Below are 21,073 nucleotides of genomic sequence, written 5' to 3'. Positions count from 1 at the left end.
CCACAGCTTGTACAGATTGTGGAGGTTGCCATGACCCAGGTGCAAGACCTTGCTCTTGGCTTTGTAGAGCCTCATGAGCTTCTCCTGGGCCCACTCCTCAAGCCTGTCAGGTCCCTCTAGATTGCATCCATACTTGATATAATTTTTAGAAACTTTCCAGCCCCATCGGCTCATGAGGTTAGTCTGTTTGTCCCTAAGCTGATGAGCACTATCTGATATACTTCAAGTGTCGATCACCAGATATCGGTGTCATCTGCAAACTTGCCGAGGGTACACTTGACCCCCTGTGTCACTGATTAAGATATTAGAGTATAGGTCCCAGCACTGACCCCTGTGGAAACACCGTTCATCACTGATCTCTATTCAAACATTGAGACATTGACTCCCATTCTCTGGATTCAACCCTGAAGCCAGTTCTTCATCCATTGAACAGACCACCCGTCACATCCATATCTTTCCAATTTGAAGAGAAGGCTGTTATGTGGTACCATGTCAAAGGCCTTACTGAAGTCCAGATAGATGGCATTAGTGGCTCTTCCCTTCTCCATTGATGCAGTTATGCCATAATAGAAGGCCACTATGCAGATCAAGCAGGATTTGCACTTATTGAAGCCACACTGGCTCATTTCACCACTTATGTCTGCATTTTGAGTATTCAAATGAAACAATTCAGATTGTCCATTTATATGATCAGGACTGTCTCACTGCGGATCCACCCTCAATATGTACTTTTTCTGGGGGTTACAACCATTTATACTGGGACAGAAAAAATCAGTGATGCTGTTTTCTCTGCAAGCATAAATGGTTCACCAAATCTTTCCTCAGCATTTTCCTAAAATTATTTTCCTTCTTTCATGAGAAAAAAATTCTATTGGAATTATATTTAACATGTGACGAGGCAAGAGGCTTTTAAAGGTTTAGAACTGTGGAGTGATGGCAGATTAACGTGCTAGTCTGTTTGTAGCTGAACTAGGTTTACCACTGCCACCTCTTACCTGTTAATCTCTGCTCCATTCTCCAGAAGTAATAACCAGATCACATCTATCAGCATAATCATCCATGTGATCATTCTCTAAGGGGGCTCTCAGAATGACACTTGTTCCCTAAGCATCTTTCATGGTGCAAAAGACTGTTATTGTGAATGAGATATTAAAAGTTCTGCTTTTGGAGGATGGCGATGTGGAAAAACAACTGATACCAACATAGATCTGTTTTGCCAGAAGATCATGGCTGACGCATCACTTGTCTGTAATGTCAAAAGGAAGGAGAGAATTGGCCATAGGCTTACCCTGACTGACCTCTACAGGCACGTCATTCAATCTATGTGTAATCAAGTTTTCCATCGGTAAAATGTCTCTGAAAGGCACTGTGAAACTTAATTTGTTAATGTTGGTAAATCTTTATTTCTCAGAAGAGATAGTACGTGGCCAATGGCATCTAGATACCTATTAAATTATTTAAGTGATATATCAATGTAATTTCCAGACCAGACATATTCCTAGGAATTAGTAATGTATAAGACTTCTTTTTACAATGCAGTAGTAACATTTACAGGTATAACATCCTAATATTTATGCAACCAAGTAATGATCAAAGAAATTGTTGCATGAGCTGTCTTAAATGAATACCACTGTCCTGAAAAAGTTGAAGAAAAGAAGGAAATTAATCTCTTCTTGTACAATGAACAGTGATTTGAAATGTTTATCAAACGAGAACTCGTCTTCCCTCATTCTGTGGTTCACTTTCAGTGTACTCAGCCGGCAGTCTATTCATTGCTTTGATGGTTTGTGAGCGGGACAAAGCACTGAGAGTCCAAAAATCTGACTTCTGCTTTCTGATCTCTCTCAAACTTCAGACAGATTTTAAATATAATTCTATATTTCCTATATCTGTAAAATCTAGACCAAATATATATATATATATATCGTAGCTGAAAGAAAAATGTTTTGAAAATGAGTGAAATACACGAAAGGGTAATCATAACACTACTAAGTATAAAATTGTCCTATTTGTAGCTTAAATGTCTAAAAGTGGTGTCAACAATAATAGCTGTTTTGAAGTACTTAAACCCTTTACAACTATTAACCAATGTAGTTTTGTAGCTTTATTTCTGAGATGTCATTGTTCTCTGCAACATTACATTGAAGCAGAAAGTAGTAACTGACATGTTTGTCATGATATACATTTGCACTAGGACTCAGATGACAGAATTGATCCTGGCTTTGAACTTCACCTTTTAATGCAATACCTGGTATAGCACAATGACATAATTATTACATCAAAAACAGAGCACTGGCTTTATTTATTTATTTATTTATTAAATTACCAGATTACATGAGCATCCTTACATACATGAAAATCATTAATGCTAATAGTTAATGACTTTTTAAGTATAATTTTTACTCTCTGCATTAGGTTAGGTAATGTTTATCCCCTCAAATTTGAAATAATTCTAGTAATATTCAACTGAGAACTTTACTGGATAAAATAAAGCCCCTCTGCTAGATCTTCAGGAGGAGTATGGTTCAGCCCAGGTGATCAGATTGGTTTTTGCCATTCATTTTAGGGAACTGGATTTTCTTGCCTATATTGTTTGTTAAAAGGACAAGGTGTTAAAGCTTTATCTACAAGGAGTGTTAAGCCGTTGATGGAGATTACTGGCTTCAGAGAGGCAAAGATACCTTTCCTGAGACTACTGATTTTTCTCTAGTCATGAAAAAGCCATCCTTTTATGTAACAAGAAACTAAGATTTTGAATAGTAAAAGAAATAATGTTATAACTCTTGCAACTCATATCTGTTTTTCCCATTGCGGTAGAAAAATTGCTCAGACTTGTCTTTAAAAAAGCACAAAAGCAGTTTAAATATCATACAATTTGATGTGAAACCATTAAGTCATCAAGAAAGCGCCTTTTTGGGGTGGCTGCACAGAAAGTGAGAACAAAGCGATACCTACCTTTGGGTGTGTTCTTTTCTTAATGAAAACAGATACTATATAATTATACAATTATAATATTTATTAATTACGATTATATGATTGTAATACAACTATAATTATGCTAATTATATAACCTGTACTCTGCAGTAGTAGCTTAAGGAAAAACACCGAGTGCCATGAAAAACAGAATTAAATAATGACATGCAGCAACATTATATTTCATAAAGTCTGCAATAAAGCCCTCATTTTTTGAGGCTTGCTATGAAACGAAAATCCACTATGAGAAAATTCACATTTCTTAAACTCTGGCTGGCCTTTTGATCTTCCCTGTCCTTAGACTCTGTATGCTAGCTGCTGTGAACAGACCAAAGAGCATCTGAGACATGTGACATGTTCCTATTCCAAGCTGCAAAGTTTTATAGATGCTTGTAACATTCTGTACTTACCAGAGACTGTAACTAATTAAGCCTAGAAAGCTCTCTTGGACAGATCATCTTGTCTCCAAAACAGAGAGAAAGCATGTTCCACATTAAATTGTATTATTTTGCAATTCTAATTTAAGATCCTCTAGGAACTGGTTTTCATAAACCCCACTGTATGCTCACTCCCTTTTCCCTGCCTCTTGTACCAGACTGATATCTGACTGCTATGTACCCAGACTAGTGAGGTTTTTACTCATGTGACTTAAACTTTGACCTGAAGACTTAAGAAGTAGAAAATGAGTGTGATTGTCTTTCATACACGCTCTCATTACTCTGTTACATTGCTACAGGAGGATTCTCTACTCCAAACTAAACAGCTCCTCCTTCAGTTCCAACCAGCTCTTGTTTTCTTGTCCTTTGCTAGCTTTGTTGCTCTTCTTTGCATATGCTTAAGCAACTCAGTATCCTCCTTGTAGTGATGGGCCTAAAACTGAACACATTACTCGAGGTATTGTTTCACATCATCACTCTCAACCTTTGTAGGACTCTGTATGGTATCTCCGTGTCTGTCCTGTACTGGGAGACCCAGAACTGGACCCAAAATTCCAGCTGTGGCCCCACTAGTGTCAAGAAGAGAGGAGGAGGACCACCTACCTTGACCAGCTGGCAACATTTAAAATGTCCCAGGATACCACTAACCATCCTTGTCACAAAGGTTATGCTTCTGGCTCACTTTCTGCTTGATATCCACAAGGATCTGTTGCTTTTTTTGACAGTTTGCTTTCTAGTCAGTTGGCTTCCAGCATGTGCTATTGCATGAGATTGTTCCATGTGAAGGGCTTTGCATTTCTCTGGTTGAACCTCAGTAAATTCCCATCAGCCCACTTCCCAGCTTGCCAATGCCCTTCTTCATAGCCCTCTTGTGTATCAAGATATGCTCCTTCTATAGCTTGTTGTAACAGTGATTTTGTTACCTGCACAGGTTTCAGCATAGTCATTCAAATTGTCAGAAAACTTGGAATAGACACTATTGGAAAGTAGCAGAATTATGTTACTTCCACTGATTTGGAATGACCTAATATTTTGCTGTTTTTTGTTGTTGTTTTTGTTTGGTTTGTTGATTTTGGTTTTTTTTTCCCCTGACACCAAACATCATTTCTGTCGTTGGTTCAACCAATCTATTGCAACTGACAGCAAAATTTCAGGCCATTGCAAGCACTATTGTAACTCCTCCTGTCCTATCATATTCCATACTGCTGCTATTCACTTGCCTTCAGTTTTCTTTTGTCTTGAGCATCTACTCTCATTGCTCAATATCACCATCAGATTAGGGTTTGCCTCATATATTCCACTGAAGAAATAAGAGCTTTGCCTTTTGCACATACCCTTACAGCTAACTTCTTGTCTGTTGGCAGGGATGAGACTGGACTGGCCACTGCTTTCTTCTTCATGCCATATATCTGCTCCTCTTCAGGGGACATAACTGTATTTGTTTATGAAGGGGAAGAGTGAAGATCCTCTATGAATAGAGTATACGTTTTAATGCAGCAGATATTTAGAACAGCAACACTATAGACATGATGAAGCCAGATATTTCCACAGTGATTTTTTTTTCTTTTTCAGGAAATTTTTTCAGTGACAGTGTAAAATGGGGGAAGTCCTAATAAACTATTTCCATGTCTGATATTGCAGTTTTTTTGTTTGTTTGTTTGTTTGTTTTTCTTTTTTTTACTTTCTGGTGTCTTCCAGAGGATAGCGAGGCCCTACAGAGGGATCTGGATAGGCTGGATAGCTGGGCTAAAGCCAGTGGGGTGAGGTTCAACAAGACCAAATGCCGGATCCTGAACTTTGGCCACAACAACCCCAAGCAATGCTACGGGCTTGGGGCAGAATGGCTGAAAGACTGAGTAGAGGAAATGGACCTGGGGGTATTGGTTGATGCACGACTGAACATGAGCCAGCAGTGTGCCCAGGTGGCCCAGAAGGCCAATGGCATCCTGGCTTGTATCAGAAATAGTGTGGCCAGCAGGAGCAGGGAAGTAATTGTCCCCCTGTACTCAGCAGTGGTGAGGCCGCACCTCGAGTACTGTGTACAGTGTTGGATCTCTCACTGTAAGAAAGACATTGAGGCCATGGAGCATGTCCAGAGAAGGGCAACCAAGCTGGTGAGGGATCTGGAGCACAGGCCTTACGAGGAGCGGCTGAAGGAGCTGGGATTGTTCAGTCTAGAGAAGAGGAGGCTCAGGGGAGATGTTATTGCTCTGTAATAACCTGAAGGGAGGCCGTAGTGAGCTGGGGCTTGGCCTCTTCTCCCATATAACTAGCAATAGGACTAGAGGGAATGGCTTCAAGCTGTGCCAGCGAAGATTCAGGCTGGACGTTAGGAAATACTACTTCTCTGAAAGGGTGGTCAGGCACTGGAATGGGCTGCCCAGAGAGGTGGTGGAGTCACCGACCCTGGAGGTGTTAAAGGAATGTTTGGATTTTGTGTTGAGGGACATGGTTTAGGGAGAACCATTGGTGATGGGTGGTGAATGGTTGGATGGGATGATCCTGTGGGTCTTTTCCAACCGTTGTGATTCTATGATTCTATGATTCTATGATTCTAAGCCAAAGAAACTCATCTTTGTCTTTACAGAATCATGGAAACAGAATCATAATGGTTGGACCTTTGAAGATCATCTAGTCCAACTGCCCTGCTAAAATAAGTTTCCTACAGTAGCTTGCACCAGAAAGTGTCCAGGTGGGTTTTGAAAGCCTCCAGAGAAGGAAGCTCTACAACCTCTGGGCAGTCTGCTCCAGTGCTCTGTCACCCTCAGAGTGAAAAAGTTTTTTCTCATGTTTGTATGGAACTTGCTGTTTTCCAGTTTGTGCCCACTGCCCCTTGTCATGATGCTGGTCACCACTGAAAAGAGCATAGCCTCATCTACTTAGCTCCTTCCCTTTGGATATTTAAAAGCAGTGATAAGAACCTCTCTGTCTTCTCTTCTTCAGGCTGAACAGTCACAGGTTTCTTAGCCTTTTCTCTCATGGGAAATGCCCCGGGCCTCACATCATCTTTGTGGCTCACCAATGGAGACTCTCTAGAAGTTTCCTGTCTTGAACTGAGGAGTACAAAACTAGCCACAGTACTCCAAATGTGGCCTCATCAGGGCAGAGTAGAGAGGCAACCTGCTGGCCACACTCTTTAATGCACTCCAGTATACCACTGGCCTTCTTGGCTGCAAGGGCACATTGCTGGCTCATGGCCAACCTGTTGTCCAGCAGAACACCTAGGTTCTGCACCACGGAGCTCATTTCCAGCCCCTAGGCCAGTCCCTAACGTACACCGATGCATACAGTTCCTTTCCAGGTGCAGTACTCAACACTTGCCCTTGTTGAGCCTCATAAGGTTCCCCTCCACCCAACTCTCCAGACTGACCAGATCTTGCTGAATAGCAGAACTCCCTTCTGGTGTATAAGCCACTCCTCCCAGCTTTGTATCATCAGTAGACTTGCTGAGGATGGACTCTGTCCCTTCATCTATGTCACCGATGAAGGTGCTGAACAAGGCCAAACTCAGCAGCAACCCCTGGGGAACACCACTTGTTACAAGTTTCCTACTAGACTCTGAGGTGCCGATCAAAACCTTCTGAGCTCTGCCAGTCAGCCAGTTCTCAATCCTCTTCACTGTCCACTTATCTATCCTACACTTTCTAACCTTACCTAGGAGGATTTACAGGAGACAGTGTCAAAAGCCTTGCTGAAGTCAGGGTAACCAACATCAACTGCTCTCCCCTCATCTACCCAGATGGTGATGACATTATAGAAGGCTACCAGGTTGTTCAAGTGTAATTTTCCCTTGGTGTATCCATGTTGACTATTCCTGATCACCTTCTGCTCATCCACTTGTTTGGAGATGAAGTTCAGAATAAGTTGTTCAACCTCTTGATCAACTGTAGATCAGTAAATGTTGCATTTGAATCACTATCACTTTCTTTTCATCAAAACATAAAATTATTCCTATTGGGAGAAATCTCTAAAGGACATCTGGTCCAAGCCTCCATTCAAAGCAGGGTTATCTTGGTACAAGTTCTTTGAGGTCTTGTCCAATAGTGCTTTGAAAATCTCCAGGAATGAACATTACACACATTGCCATGCCAACTTGTTTGTGATCATCCTCATGTAAAAATAAAAATAACCCTTATATCAAATTTCTTTTGTTGTGACCTACGTCTGTTCTTTCTCACCCTGTCAGTACACACCTCCGAGAAGATCCTGTCTTCTCTTTTCCTTCAGTTGTTCCTTCAGTACTGAAGGCAGTAGTGATATCCCCTCCTGGGCCTTCTATTCTTAAGCTTGAACAAACATATTTCTCTTGGCCTCACCTTTAATGTCATGTAATTTGGCACCATACACAGCCCTTCACTTGACTTTCTTCATAATTTCTATGTTTTTAGTACTGGCATGTAGAACACTGGACACAGCATTCTAGATAGAGTCTCAAAATTGTTGAACAGAGAAGAAAATCCATTTCTCTGCACCTCCTGTCCACGCTTTTGTTGAATCAAGAGGAATGCAGTTTGTCTTCTTCAGTACAAGACCACAAGTCGAATACTTCTAGTCCCAAACAGATCCCTACAGAACATCATAAGCATCCAACAACCAGTCAGTCATACTGCTTATCACAATGTTATAAGCCTGACACTTTTCTGCCTACTTTATAGCAGTTCATCTGTCTATATCTCACCAGTATGGCTGTAGGTACACTAGAGAGGATTGTTCTGAAGACCTCTCTAAGCTGAGATAAACAGCACCCTCTTGACTGTATCAGCTGCCACAGGAGGCAATCCAGTTGACCCCAGGAAAGAATTCCAGGCCAGGAATATTTTTTTCTTTCTTACATCTGTATTCTCCTCCAGTCATTTGGACATGTCTTCCAGAAGGATTCACTTCGTAGTCTTACCAAGGACAGAGGCAAGGCTCACCAGCCTGAAGTCTCCTAGATCATCCTTCTTGCATTTTTTGAACACAGATGTACAACACTTGCTGTTTTCAAGCCATCAGGAACCTCTCAAGCACTGTGACCTTTGAAGATTGTAGGATGGCCTCACAGTGACATCAGCCAGCTCCCACAACTCCCACAGACATACTCTTATGTAATATCAATTTGTTTGAGTACTCCTTAGCTCATCCTCCCATCCCCCCAGGCTTTGATGCCAGGCTTGGGGACCTAGGAGACTGAAGACAGACATAGGCAGTAAAAAGACAAGGTGAGGAGGTCAGTACCTTTTCCATAGAAGCTCCTATCTCACATCCTTTGTAAATTTTCACTCCCACTATGTTTGGATCTCCCTATCTCCATCCTTCATACCTCAAAAAGTTCTTAAGGTTTGGGCCTGTATTCTGTTACACCTAACAAAGAGATATGCCTTATTTGCTTACTGTTTTTGGCTGACCTGTTCTTTTTCATGCTGATAAGGAATAAAGTAAAACAAACCAGTCAGTAGATAGTCTGGAGTACATCACTACTTCTCACTGTATCTCAATCCATCCTACTCTTCCCCTCACATTTAATGAACTTGTCTTCTGAGTCAGAACTTAAATAATAAAGGTTCGTATTCTTGTACCTGGAAGAAACCTAATTTGACAGAATTCAAAAAAGCTCTGAAAACATATGCATGAATAATGTTTCCTCTATTTCTTCTTCCATGTTACGCAACTGAGCAGGAGCCATTCTACAATAATGCTACCACCAGCCAGCACTAAGTCCCTAAAGGTGTACCGGAGAATCAGCTACAATTCACAGTTCCAGCTGTAGGTGGCACTGAATGATACTGTGCATCTTTCTTTTCCTCCACTTTTTTTTTCCCCTTAAAAATAATTATAATTAAAAAAAAAAAAAAAAAAAAGCACAAAGCAAAAAGGTGTTCAGATTTCTTGTTTTCTAGCTAACACAGACAGCCTCTAAACCTGCCACGGTTCATATGACGAGCAGTTGGGGATGTTTGTTTGAGAATGTCACAAAACAACTTACGGGTAGAGGATTTTTGAAAGCTGTGAGAAGTTTTGTTGGAAATATATTAAATCTTGTTAGGTAAATATGTTTTACTATGATTTTCCATCAAGATGTGACATAGATAATTGAATGAGGCCCTTCCAAAGAGCAGACACGAGATGTGGAGAAATATGTGTAGTATTGTAGCTAAGGCATACACAGCAGGAATCCAGAAATCCCATAATTGCTTCAAATCCATCTCCTGCTCACTCCCTTTGTTCTCAGAGCTTCAGGGATAGTCTCCGTTTTTAGATTTTTAACCCCTTTCAAATTCTGTTTTTGCAGAAGTAAAAGACTGACAGTGGTCTTCCTATTGTCTGCTCAAAACAAAAGCAGTCTGTAACTGATACATTTTTACGTCCTTAACCAGATGTTCGAGCCCAGTCTTGCTATACAGCCACTTCTTATGCAATAGAAGGGGAGAAGATGTGTTTTGATTTTGATACTGGAAAATTAAATATTTAGGAGCCTGTTATACACATTACTATCATTTTTGTATGTGCTCAATTAAAAAAAGAAAGAAAGAAAGAAAGAAAGAAAGAAAGAAAGAAAGAAAGAAAGAAAGAAAGAAAGAAAGAAAGAAAGAAAGAAAGAAAGAAAGAAAAGAAGAAGAGTACACATAGATGAGGAACATTTAGAACACACTTTTCCATGTAGCCTGTTTTCTCTCATATAGTAAATGCCGTAAATGCTGAATCTGGAAACTATTACAACATATTTAGAAGCTGAAAACTAATCATAATGAGATCCTGTAAACAATGAGCTCTATTCTCTCTCTGACATACAGGAGGATTTACGGACATATTATTGCCTGTGCATTCAAAGAAAAACCCCTTGTGCATCAGTACAGTAATACACGAATATCCACCACGTTCTTTCACAGCTACAGAGCTAATTTCACCTACTTTTTCTTAATTATTATTCTAACAGTAGATGGCAATATTTAGTTGAAACTTGACAAACTTTCGTGAACTTTACGGACTTGTTCCAACACTGATTTTACTCATGAGACTTGGAGATACAGAAAAACAACATAATAGCAGCATATAATTAGAAACTGTAAATCAACTAAATTGTTTAATGATCTATATGAATTAATAAAGCAATTACCTTATTTTCTTCTAAATTCCAGCTGCCCGTGATAATTTTTGACCAAAAGCCAGCTGTGCTCGGATGATTCATCTGGCGATTTGGAAAAATGTCAATGTACGGAGGGTTAAGCTTTCCGTATACAAAATCATAGCTGGAGAAAAGTAGCAGGTTAACTTCTTGAAGGCTTATTGATAACGCTTTTCCTGAACTGCACAGTTTGGGGATTCGCATCAGAACTTGTCAGCATCAAGATTTTCACTGTGGGCTGATGCGCTTGCAATTCTGCGAATTTTATCACACCTGTTTCCTCTGGTAGGCACTCAGTGGATGTCCTCATTTAATGCTGAAATTAGTGAGAATCCTGGCGCTGACTGGGTGGAAGCAGGAACAATCCATTAAGGGATGCAACTGTGCATGGTTAGTCAGATCGCAGCAAAACTGCGATGTCACCTCACTTTAGATGCTGTCCTTTGGCAGACACATGCCTCAAGGTGCAAACTCAGGAATAAGGTGAGGCATTAGGTTTCCACTCACCCAGGATGGACAAGTGGCCACATCCTGGAATGGATTCTCTGCCTATGGATACACACTGATGATACCTGTGCGACGTATCACCTTGGCAGAAGAGGGGAAGGATCTAGGAAAGGAAGAGCTTGCTGCTTGGAACTCTATAGACATGCTAGTCAAAGCAAGGCTACGCATGTGTTTCATTAGAAAAGGTATCACAGCTTGAAGTAAACATACTGAATTTCTTACATCTGCCTCTTACATCTGTCCAGGCAAAATACTTTCTACAACTTCTAGTTACTTTAAAAATTAAACATAGACCTTTGTGTAACATACGGATCTGTGTGTGTGTATGTGCGTGTCCGTGTGTGTGATTCAGTGTCTTTGGATGTGCCCTGATATTTCAGTCTTCAACTTCTCAGCAACAAGAAAATGACATGCAGTCAAGAAACATTCACAGAGTTCTTTTGTTTAAATTACAGTGAAAGTAAAATGCAGATCAGCAGATCTTTACGAGCCCCTCTGACCAGGGCACGGTATTCTCCGGTGCATAGTGCAGCACTCACAGAGGCCAGGGCATTCCTGGCTTTTAGAGGCACAGCCTGGGTCTTCTTGAGCAGACAAGTACAGAAAGAATGTCACTGGAGAGGGAGAGTGGGAGCTGAGTGAAGAGAGGAGGCCCTCGAATGGGGAAGAGAGAAGAAAAGAGAAAGGAAGAAGGCCCAGACGCTGGAACGCAAGATGGCTTTTAATCTGCCAGGGGTTTAACAAAAGCAACGGTGAGGTTATCCAAGAGGGAGTGAGCTTCTTATCATAAATACACAGATGATTTCACAGGCATGCTCTGGATCTTACCACACTTCTATGCGTATCCTATTAAGTGGCGTTTGGTCTTTGTCTTTTCCTTGTGGAAGAATATCTCCTGCAGAACTTCAGTGGAGGCTGCACATTCCATAGGGCATTTATGTGGATGTGAAAGAGTTCAGCAAATGTGTCTCGTGTATCTATAGCTACTACTGAACTTTTTTTTCTTTCTCTGATAATGGAATGGAAGATAGATAGAGTATTGAGAAAAGGAGTATTCTGGGGTTGTAAAATCTAGTAAATATAGAGCAGCCTCTGTATTCTTCAGATTCACTGAGATTAAGTTATCTCTAAAGAGGTGTTTAATCAGAGGAAGGAAGAACCATCTAAAGTTAGAGGTAAATAGATTAGGATTAATTAACTGAGGCTGCCCTCGGTGCTTTGGTTGTGACTGCAGAATTCCTTTGAATCCATCTCCCTGCAAGGAAGCCCAGTGCAGCTGCTTGAAAAACCTCTGATGGTGGTGTGAGTGAGAATGGAGGCTGCTAAAACTCTGGCTTGCTGCTAGGCCTGGTTTTGAGTCAGGACAGGAGAATGTCCCAGCGCAACAGGCATAGAACACTGGGAGTTGAAGAGCAAGACAAACCAGGGGATTCAGGGCTGCTCGTTTCAGGAAACACGTTGCATTACACCTACAAAATAACATGTCCTTGTAGATTCCTGTTTACAAAATACAGGAGGCTGTAGGTGATTGAATGATCTTGGAAGGAATTAGCCAGGATGGATACACAATTACCGTCAGTAATCTCTCCTAAAACAACAATGCATTAAGGCAATAATAAACTATTAGCAGTGTGGGCCACTTGATGAAGGCGGAGGACACAAATATGGCCCACCTCTTAAGGCTGATTCAGGGGTTTGGAGCATAGCTTTTCGTATATTGTAGCCTGAAAATAAAATGGGTAAAAGAGGGCCTCTGATTTGGTGCTGTCTTTTCTGGAATGTATAGTGCAACTGGATCTAAATTTTGGGAGGGTGCCCAGTTTCAGATGTCTAAAGCCTCTGCTGAAAGCAGCGGAGACTATATGCTGCCAAAGTTTTATGTATCCAACTGCAGATTCATTGTCTAATGGCAGTAGCGGGCTTTGATCATGAGCGTCTGGAGAGAGAAGCTTCAGTAGGCGCCCTTTTCCTCTTTTTTTCCTTTACTTTTGTAGCTCTCCTAATTTTATTGTTTGTTTTTTTTTTTTCCTTATGATTTTCCCCTGTATTTACTACAGACTTTTCACTGATACCTGAGACATAGATGTTCCTCTCCACGTGTATTTCTGCTGTCCTCAGTGCCTGCTAGTTGAGGACAGTGCAAGAGGAGTTAGGTGAAGAAGGTGCAGGAGTATGCAATTGCTCTAACACTGTCTATTTTGAGCTTTATGGGTGGGAGAAACAGATGAAGATAATTTCCTCTCATTCTCTGTTTCGTATTAGTAAATCACAAGGAATTCTTAGGTACAGAACATCCAAGAGGAATCATCATATGTATGCAAGGGAAAATTCCTTCCTTAGACTTTTGTCAATGTGTGAGTCAGATTCAAATAAAAGATGCAAGAAGCAGTTTCTGCTCTCAATTAGAGGTTTTATTCTGATGGCAAACGAAAATTTAAGTCCAGTAGAATTAGGTGTGAAATCTTACAGATTCCAAGCCAAGTGTACATTATGATTCCACTTGGCAGCTAATAGGAAAAGCTGCTCTTATTGGAACCTACTTTCCATTTTAGGTAAACTTCTGGAATTGAGGTTCTGCGTGAAATGACAGCAAACCGCCATGATTATATCCTTAATCTATTTTTAGTGCTCACTTCCTTCCCGTAATGAAAAGAAGGGTGACACGCTAACCTTCGTAACTTCTTACTGAAAAAAAAGAGTAGTGCTCTCGATACTTATGTACCTAACAGATGGGACGAAATGACAAAGATATTCCTGAAAGCACATGCTTGTTTCTTAGTGAAAAATCCTGTGCCGTTGAAGAATTAAAACATTTTTAATTGTTTGCCCTGAAATCAGCCTGCTCATTTTTCTTTGTAACTACAGTAATGTGGAATCATCTTCGAGGCTTCCAACTCTGTTACATAGACAGATGTTTGAACGATCTCCTTCTGCTCAGTATCAGCTGTTCAGCAGAGCCTGCCTCCAAAATAAAGGACCAGTTACCTCCTAATTCTGATCGCCTTTTCAGAAATGATGCAGGGATTTGTTTCACAACAGCAGTACTTTTTTTTTTCCCTGAGGGCAAGTCAGAAAGCTTCTGCCAAACACAGATGTAGATCACCACAGAACTTGCTGTGGTTCTTCAGTCTTGAGCTTTACTCACAAGCCAATGACACAGCCAGTCTTATTTCTATTAATGTATGATGGAGCTCATCACCCTCGTTTCCTGTGGATTCTGCATCTCCCCCTTTCAGAAAGGAGGGATTTATATCTATTTTGTTGTTGTTGTTGTTTAAGTGCAGTAGATTTGGACACTGGAGGAAAAAGTGTAGCCTTACAGTCTATTCCGTTGCGGGCACAGAGTGGGGCAGTGTATGTGATTCAGTGTTTGAGGATAAATAATCTTGCAGTCTACACCATCACGTCTGTTTACTCAGCAGTCGGTGTTCTTGGGTGTGGGTGTGAAGAGGACCTAAAGAACTGAATTGCAGAACTCCCACAGCAGGCAAGGATATGCTGTCAGAATGCCTCGTGGCAGCGTCGTGCAATTCTCTCTAAATTTGCTTCACCTGGAGTTCCCCCGATTGCTGCTTTCCTTCCCTTTGGTTCCCGTGCTGCCACTGTAGGAGAGGTTCTTTTCCTCCAGAATCTAAAAGTTCTCTGCGAGGTGAACCGCAAAGCAAGAAATAAAAATGAAACTAGACTTCACGTATTAGGGCCTTGACCGGGGAAGGGAGCAAGAGAAGAACGTTCCCTATAAATGAACTCCCAGCTTAACAAAACCGTAAAAACCCCATAAAAGATTAAGTATAGAAAATAATAGCAGTCCAAAAATATGGTAACAAAACACAGTAAATCATGTTTGGAGGGAACCTGTTTCATTTTCATGAATTAGGATGACCTCTGCATACTTCACCAAAGTTCTTATTTTACCACTCTTGAGCTCATAAAAGAGGGTATATTTCATCCCAGGGGTAATGTTAAGATACTGTGAGTTAAGCCCAGAAATATGTGCTGAACATCCCCCATTACCAGACTGGGTGGAGCCTTGAGCGCGGGACTAAGCCTTGAGTAACCCTTTCAGAACCTCCCTCCTCTCATGGCCCTCTGTGTTGCTGCAGCTGATCCAGGAGTTTGTCCTTGTGACGAGGTGACGGCTACTCAGCAGCCAAGCTTGCTGGGCTCTGTGGGATAGACCTCGATTCACAGTGGGTAGTGCTTCTTATTTGTTCGACAGTAATCAGCACAGGCATTGTTATTTACGCGTAGCTCATGAAGGGAAGGATATTAACAGAGACATTGCAAGGCACACCTTGGCCACAAGCAGCACCGGGAGGGCTACTGTGCTGAGTGGTGGCCTCCAGCTCTGCTAAGTGTCGCTAACATCTAACATCACTTTTACAACAGCAGGCAAGCCAAGAGCCACCTTTCCCCCACCTTTCCCCCACCTGTTGCTTTTGAAGGTGCTGTATGTGCTCCTGATCCCAGAGGCACAGGGAAAATTCCCGATGGCCGGGGATGTTCAGGATAGCTTGTCACCATTGCAGCTATGCTTGACCCTCAGTCTTCTCTTCAAGACAACAAATTTAGGTTCTTCATCCTTCCCTGTTAGGCCTTACGTTTCCTTATGCCTGAAGATATCTGTTTTGTTCACATACGAGTCAAGCAAAGGACTTGAAAGGAAAGCCTTCCCTCTGAATTTCTGCTGTTTCGTAGGAACCAGAGAACTGTGTGCCATTTCCCAACTGCTTGTAGGAGCCAATGCCTTCCCTTCTGGTAGGCTGCACAGCTCTGCCAACCTCCTCTGCCCAAAGCAAAGTGCAGATGGGAAACTCCACACTCTGCACCTTGTAGAGGTAAAGGCATCTGGCGTTAGCTGCTCTGTTTCCTCAAACAGGAAGATGCTGGAAACCCAGCTGCCATCTTAAAGACAAGGTTGAACGGCTGAGATAAACAGGAATGCGATGGCTCATAAACAACTGATGTTAGATGGTTACGAATCTTAGGGGGGGGTGAGGAGGGGGAATGTAAAGTATATAGCAAACAGTATCTCGCTGTAGCGATGTGTCTTTTGGGAGGGCATGGAGCAAAGCTTAGGCAGCGAGACACGGACAGCTCTGCAGAAGGGCTGCACGCTGCAGGAATCAGGCTTGATGGTAAATCTGCCAGGGTGACAGCACAGAGCACAGAGCATATTTTTTTTTCCTGCTTTGCTTAAGGAAGAATAACCACGCAGTGCTCCTGACGAACAGCACTCACCACACCCCGCTAAACTAAGACAGGAGGTGAATTCTGCAGCCTTAACGCAGATTCGCGTCCCTAACTGTCACTGCGTAGCGCTTAGGAAGCGCGGGGAACTTGAGCTGCAGTGACACGAGGCTGTCATTACTGTCGGCACGGCACGTCGTCTCGCTCGGCACGCACCCCGCGGGCGGACTCCCGCAGAGGACAGAGTGGGTGCCGGCCGTCCCGGCTGCGGCCGAGCGCACTGTCACTGCCGGGCGCCGCGCGGGGCGGGGGCCGCCCCCGTCACACCGCGGCGCCCACGCGTGGGCCGAGAGCGGCGTCCCACGGCGGGAGCGGAGGCGGCGGCGCCAGGGGGCGCGCGGGGGCCGCGCGGAGCGGCGCGGAGCGGAGCGGAGCTCCGTCACACGAGAGCCGACCCCGGCGGGCGTGAGGGCGGCCCGGGGGAGCCGCGGGCCCACCTCTGAGCGCCGCGGGCTGCGGCAGAGGCCGTGGGGGGGTCCCGACCTCAGCTCGGTGGCAGCGGGAGGCTCTGACCCAATTAGACGGCTTTCTTTCTTTTTCTTTTTCTTTTTCTTTTTCTTTTTCTTTTTCTTTTTCTTTTTCTTTTTCTTTTTCTTTTTCTTTTTCTTTTTCTTTTTCTTTTTCTCTTTCTTTTTCTTCTTCTTTTTCTTTTTCTTTTTCTTTTTCTTTTTCTTTTTCTTTTTCTTTTTCTTTTTCTTTTTTCCCTTTTCTTTCTTTTCTTTTTTTTTTTTTTTTTTTTTCTTTTTCCCGAAAGAGGTGAGAGCTGGGACCTACTTGAAAACAGTGCCCACCGAGGCCGGGTGACGGCGGTATGGGTGGCAAAGGAAAGCGGCAGCTGGTTGTTAAGAGTGCAGGAGGGGCGTCCCTGCCACCCTCTCGCCGCCCTTCTCCCAGCTCGGTCAGTAAGGTTTTAAAATCCGCCCGCATTTGAAAGCAAATGAGTAAAAGCTACGAGAACCTCAATAAGGGTCGGGGAAGCCTGCAGCGCAGCGTCTGCCCGCGCTCCTCAGGGTGCCCGGGAGGTGCGGGACCCCGGTAACGGGGACAGGTGCGGATCTGAGCCGGCGAGCGCGGAACCCGCAGGGCCGATCCGCGGGCACGCAGAGAGCCCGGTGACCGCGGCGGGGCTGCGAGAGCCTGCGGGGCTCCGGGGCTGAGGGACCGCGCGGCTGCGGGAGGCTGCGGGCAGACAGCGCCTGGCCACCGGCCCGCCGCCCCCGCAGTATCCCTCTCGTTTTGTTTGCGGGTTTCCTACTTCATATTTAGTGTTTTGGCGGAGGAGTTGTTTGTTGAGCGAGGCTGGGGACGCTTTTGCGAGGAATGCCCCACTGCTCGCCCCCTGCTTTCTCGCCGTTCTTTCAGTAGCGCTGGTTGTATTTTGCAGCCCCGCTCGGTGCCGGCACTTCGAGGCGCAGAGTCGCGGGACAGCCGCGGGTCCGCACATACACGGGGTACGCGGAGGCTCCGTACGTGCGCGGGGCATCATCTGCTCGTGCGTTACCAAGGAGTTCACTTGTTTTAAATAAACCGGTCCGTCTGGATGCTACAGTAAAAAAAAAGGCACAAATCACAGAGATACAAAGAGAAAGCTCCCAACTTGAAGAACGATGCCACCGCTAAGCTCTTGTGGCTTTTCCCCACCTGTCAGGGTGAATGTGCTACCACTCTCCAAGGACCGGGGATAAGCAATAGGATGCACCATAAATACGGCGGAGTTGGAGGCTATTATTTGCACGGGCTCCGTGTAACCACATGAAAACATGAAGTAAGAATACGTATTGAATTTATTGACGCGCATATACAGGGGGAAAAAAAAAATACCCCTTTCTGTTATTTCTCCGTGCAGCTTAGGAGTGTTAAGCAGTGTTGAAATTGGGACAACTGGAAAACAGTGTTCATAACGGCGAGCAAAAACACAGTAATGGTTAAAAGGACAGAAAGGTCAGCGGCACCCAAAACATCACAAACACCGCGCACTTGTTGGATGCAGGGGGTATTTATTTGGATGGCTGCTCATTCGGTTTCTTCGTAATAAACACTGTTTTTATAGCAAAGCAGTTGTTGCTTCTTGTCATACAACAATCGCTGTCCGAACAGGAGTTTGCCCCCTTCTGTCAGGTATACTGATCTTGTTCTCTTGCTGTTAATGCAGCGATTTGGAGCTGAAAACACACTTTTTTTTTTTTCTTTTCTTTTATTCTATACGCTCCTCATACATGCATTTCAAGTCCCTTGCAGGAAGAAGCCTGGTTTGCACTTATTTTGTTCATTTGGGTTTGTTTAGCCGCAGATCTGTGGCCGCGGAGGGCACTGTACGTGAGGATGCCGTCGGTCGCGAAGATCGCGGTGGTTGGGCATTATTCCCCGCAGCGCTTTCGCCAACGTGTGCGGATGTCCCTGCAAAGTGGCAGGGGAGCTTTCCAGACCTACATCTATGGAGCTGGAAACTCCTGTTAGCGTTTCGGCACCTCACACCGTAGCTGTGCGTACACCAAAACACGTCCGTCATTGTAATGCCAAGGGTGCTGGTTTTCAGAGCCTGAATTACTGTAATTCAGTCTTTAGTAGGCATAATTTGACAGAAGCGTTTGAGGCTTTTCTCTCTCTCTCTCTCTCTCTCTCTCTATCCCAACTACTTTGCATTGTTCCCTCTTAGCGTTTTGTTTATTTATTTATTTATTTTTCCCTGCTCCTACGTTGAGCTTCTTGTTGAGCTTTTAGCTCAAAATACAGAAACGTGTTTTTTTCTTTCAAAGGGCACAGCGGTGGCAGTGGTGTCAGCTGAAGTTCTCAGACAACGAGGGAAATATTTAGAAGCACTTTAACAAGTATGCATTTGCTGAAGCAGCAGCAGCAGGGCAGAACTGCAGCTGGGAAGGGACAGCAGGGATATTTAAACAATATTAAAATCGGACCCGGATTTTTGTATTGATCATGAGGTGCACGTGGAGTTCCCAAAAATCTGCCCAGCAAGCGGTGAAGAAATATCCCTGTCAAGGGGACGAGGAGGCATGGCAGCGTTTTACTCGGTTCTGATTTATTCTGGTAGCTGGGCGCAGCGCTACGGAGAACTCTGCACACAGTTACCGTAAGGGCAGCTCTTACAGAAGATTTACCAGCTTATTAATGTGGATCTGTCCTTGGAACGTTTTAGAAACGTTTCTTTCCTTAGGCAAATGTTCCTGTCTACCTTTGTGAAGAGTGATTTGCCAAGCGAAGGGAGCAATTTCCTATAGCAGGTAGTTTGACAAGGAAAACCGACGGTCTTAAATATCAAAGTGCAGTCAAACCGCAGTGAGATTCAAAGGAGGGAGTGTTGGTACATTTTGTTCCAGCGAACGAGCTATAAATAACAGCCCCCACCCATGTTGGAAGGGGGTTTGATTTGCCCACGTGGAAGGGCCGGTAGGAAATAGAAATTAAATTATTAATGTAATCAAACAGAAAAATCTGCCCGGAGACGTTGAGTGTAGCCGGGTTTTGTTCTGAAGTGTCGGCGACGTGAACAAGCCTGAGTGCGGAGCCGAGGCTCAGAGCGGGACCTGATGCGCTGCTGGGAGCTTTAATCTAATTTTGTACCTTCCTCAGGGCGCACTGGAATGAGTTTGAACACGGCCATAATACGCTGAACGGTGCAGAGAGGTGCAGTCCGGCGGCTCCCGCCGCTCTGCACGAGAAGCCAAACCTGAGCGCCTCATTTTCTGTCCCACCTCCCCCACCCCCCCCAAAAAAAACCTCCTTCCGCAGTTGCACTTGTTTTTGCTTACCTGCGGAACGGGCTGTCTAACGATGTCAGAGTTACTTTGACATTCATTTCTGACATTAGTGTCAGTGTGGTGCACGCCGGCGAGGAAAATGCTTAACAACGCAACTATACTGCCCGCTTTGCTGAGAGATTTGGTGCCATCTTAGAGACTTGAGCGTCCTTACTGCGGAAAAAAACCGAGCGCCCGTACTTTAGAGGAAAGAAACCGTAACAAGAAAAAAAAGAGGGGGGAAGAAAGCAAACTGACCCCGCTTTTAGTCCCCTAGACACCTTATCCGCAGGCAGGGAAGGATTTCTCTTTCCCACGGCTGCATTCCCGGAGCTATCCCTTCCCTGTTCTCGCGGGGGGGCGCGGGGTTTGCGGCGAGCTCGGACCGCTCAGCGCACCACAGCGGCGGGGCAGCCCGCAGCCGCCGAGCGGTGCCGCTCTCAGCGCAGGGCAGCGCAGCGCAGCTCAGCGCAGCCCCTCCGGCCGCCGAACGCCGCGCTGCCCCGGGGCTGGCTCCGCGCGCCGCCCCGCCGCCCCCGGCCCTTCCGACCGGCCCCGGCCCGCCGCCTACCCCGGTGCTGCCGCCAGCGGCGGTGCGGCGGCTCGCGGTCCCGGCCGGGGCGGGCGGCGGCGCGGGTCGCGGCTTGGGGCACGGTGCTGTCACCTGGCCATGCGAGCGCCGCGTAGCCCCCATCCGCTCCGGGCGCGACCCCGGGCTCTCTCGCTTCGCTGCCGCCGAGTGCCCTCGGCGGGACGGGGCGGCCATGCCGAGCTGCCCGTGCCCCGAGAAGCTTCCCTCTCCCCGCCGAGCCAGTTGGGGCCAGACCTTCCGCTGTTACCTCTCGCTCGTCAGCGGGAAAAGGGTCCCGCACGTTCCGCCGCCTACCCCGGACTCCCTCCAGGTCCCGTCTGCGGGACTCAGGCTCTTTTTCCCTTCTGTCCTCTCGCTCGTCTGCCCGCCCGCCTGCCTCCTTCTTATTTTCCCTGCCAGTGACTTCAGCCCAAGCCAAAGGAGGCACAAGGAAAAATACAGCCGTGGGCTCCAG

The 21,073-nt window shown here is 44.8% G+C and overlaps 1 protein-coding gene and 1 long non-coding RNA gene across 5 annotated transcripts in view; one reads left to right on the top strand and one right to left on the bottom strand.

Moving 5' to 3' along the window:
• NFIB (nuclear factor I B) overlaps positions 1-21,073 on the top strand; it is a 269,957-nt gene that overhangs the window by 58,174 nt on the left and 190,710 nt on the right. The gene's annotated exons all lie outside the window — the stretch shown is intronic.
• Positions 18,039-20,985, bottom strand: LOC124417527. Its single transcript, XR_006932474.1, has 3 exons — positions 20,867-20,985; positions 20,040-20,201; positions 18,039-19,939 (listed from the first exon to the last, which is right to left on the bottom strand). It is a non-coding gene; the product is annotated as an uncharacterized LOC124417527 (long non-coding RNA).

This window comes from Gallus gallus, chromosome Z (assembly GCF_016699485.2).
Source record: "Gallus gallus isolate bGalGal1 chromosome Z, bGalGal1.mat.broiler.GRCg7b, whole genome shotgun sequence".
Taxonomy (NCBI): Eukaryota; Metazoa; Chordata; class Aves; order Galliformes; family Phasianidae; genus Gallus; species Gallus gallus.
The sequence above is the reverse complement of the archived record's forward strand: the minus strand, read 5'-3'. Positions and strand labels throughout refer to the sequence as shown.